The sequence below is a fragment of the Otolemur garnettii genome, unplaced genomic scaffold, assembly GCF_000181295.1.
Source record: "Otolemur garnettii isolate 467f Iridium unplaced genomic scaffold, OtoGar3 scaffold00065, whole genome shotgun sequence".
In the NCBI taxonomy this organism is placed as follows: domain Eukaryota; kingdom Metazoa; phylum Chordata; class Mammalia; order Primates; family Galagidae; genus Otolemur; species Otolemur garnettii.
In genome coordinates, this window is record NW_003852460.1 from 6,461,204 (window position 1) to 6,464,081 (window position 2,878).

Consider the following 2,878-nt stretch of genomic DNA (forward strand, 5'->3'; position numbering starts at 1 on the left):
GTCTCACTATGTTGCCCTCAGTAGAGTGCCACGGCCTCACAGCTCACAGCAACCTCCAAATCCTGGGCTTAAGAGATTCTCTTGTCTCAGCCTCCCAAGCAGCTGGGACTACAGGCACCCACCACAACGCCCAGCTATGTTTTTGTTGTAGTTGTCATTGTTGTTTGGCAGGCCCCACGCCAAGTTCAAACCCTCCAGCCCCGGTGTATATGACTGGCGTCCTAGCCGCTGAGCTAGCACCGAGCCTACTCTTCCTCTCCATGGGCCTTTCTGCGACCCTCGCCTGACAGCTAGCCCTCCTTATCCTTCAAGGTGTAACTCAAGAGAACTCTTCTCTTTGAAGAATTCTGCGAATCCCTGGGAAAAGCCAACTTATGCTCCTGTGGACAGAGAGGGATGCCTTGGAAACAGAACCAATACGTTCAACTCAATTTATGAAAGAAAGTGAGCCGAGAAAGACAATTCAGAAATTCTGAGCATGGAAACTAAGAATGATAGGGAGCCATTATTAGAGAATATGAAAGCAAAAGAAGGATAAAGTTTAACAAGACGGGTTAAGATCTAGGGGGTATTTTTAAGCAAAGCCTTTATCCAAATGTAACACACACACGGGAAAGTGTAGAATGGCTACATTCTAATAGACAGGCAAACTTACACAACACTTACGCGCTCCTGGAGTATAAATTGGTGTGCCATTTTGGAAAACCGTTGGGCAGTATCTAATTAAGTGGACCATGTACGTATCTCATAACCAACCATTTCATTCCTAGGGATATGCTCAACAGAATGTTGACACGACATGCTGACGTGTCACCAAAAGACACGTACAGTATGTTCGTAGCAGATTTATTTATTATGGCAAAACAGTAGAAACAATCCAAATGTCTATCAAACCTTGAATGGATGACTAAATTGTGTTATTTTTACCCCATGGAACACTATTTGCCAATAGGAGTGAGCAACACCTCACAGGCACAGGCGTGGATGAGTCTCAAAGATGACGCAGAGTGAAAGAAATCAGACGTGAAGACAGCAGACCGTCCGGTAGGAAACGCACAGAGAGAAGCACGATTGGCCTGCACTGTCTGAAGGCACAGAGAGACTCGGGCTGGACAGGCACAGCAGACGTGCATCTAGGGTCCTAGTTCTTCATGACGGGCATGTGTTCCCTGTGTGAAAGCTCATTAGACTGTACATCTGACATTTTCTGTACTTTACAATGCAAAGTTCGATAAGTGTACAGTTTACTGCGTTTTCACAAAGCAAACAGTCAACACCGAGTCAAGAAGTAGAATATGACAGCACCTCAGAAGGGCCCTCTTATTCTCCCCAAAATAAGTTCTATTGACTACTTGGACGTCTATGACCACACCTAAGTTTTGCCCGATTTGAACTTTATATGAAGTTAACCATCAAGTACAGACTCTGTGACTGTTTTTTCCTCAACATTAGCCAGTCTGCTTTTAGGCACATTGTCTTATGGACATCCAGATAGATGGACTTGCTCTGGAAGCATGTAGAAATACCCACACAGGAAGTAGGTGAATTTCCTCTCTTTTTTTTTTCCATTAAATCATAGCAGTCATGGGGTACAGTGTGCTGGTTTTATACACAATTTGGAATATTTTCATCAAACTGGTGAACATAGCCTTCATGGAATTTTCTTAGTTATTGTGTTAAAACATTTATAGTCTACATTTGGTAAGTTTCACATGTACTCTCGTAAGATGTACCATAGGTACAGTCCCACCAATTACCTTCCCTCCACCCATCCTGCCCTCTCCCCTCCCCTCCCTTTCCCCTTACTCCATGGACTCAAATAGTGGAATTTTTTGTTTTCCTTTTCCTTGTGCCACCTTCTCCTTGAGTCCATCTACAGTAGATGAGGATGCCAGAAAGGACAACATGCTAATTTGCACAGGATGCCTGGGACTGCCCTGCTAGACGTAAGCCCCACAGCAGCAGAGACCTTGTGTACCCTGCTCACGGCTGACTCCTCCACACACATTGGCTCCTTACACATATTAGAGAGATAGAAATTGAGCTAGTTAATAATAGGAAAAACCTGGGGAATCGACTAAGCTATTTGAAGCCTTGGCCTTCACCAAATGCATTTAAGGAGAAACTGAGGAAGAGGAAGCTGCAGAGGAAATCGAGTTCCTTGGAGAATGGCTCTGCGTGGGAGCAGGAGAAAGCCATACTGGATTGGAGGCCAAAAACACCAGTCAGGACATATTTGTACTTCATAAGCCCAATTGAACAGTTTCTAACCAGCCTTATAGATCTGGTTCGCATGACTAAGTAACATTGATGAATTAGAAAATATTTTATCTGTAAAATATTCTTGGATGGTTACAAGCATCTCTGCGTTCAGAAAAGCTCTTCACTCTCTGCTTTAGGATGTACTTTGTATAGTTTCTAATCAACCTGGAGGTAGAATTTCACATTCCTTGAATTCTTAGGGTTTGGGCTGCCAGTAACTGAGCAAAGATTATCAAATCCAAAAAATATATATATACCATTCAAAATGCCCATCAACTGGGAGACTGACATTTCTTTAACTTTCTGATTCATTAAGTGTGGAGGTGTCCAAGGTGTGACAGGGAAGCAATGGCAGGAACCAGTGGAGGAGGCTGGCTGGCTCACTGGCTCCAATCTGCACAAACATCACCTCCCCAATCTGCACAAACATCACCTCTCCAATCTGCACCAACATCACCTCTCCGATCTGCACCAACATCACCTCCCCAATCTGCACAAACATCACCTCCCTGATCTGCACAAACATCACCTCCCCAATCTGCACAAACATCACCTCCCTGATCTGCACAAACATCACCTCTCCAATCTGCACCAACGTCACCTCTCCAATCTGCAC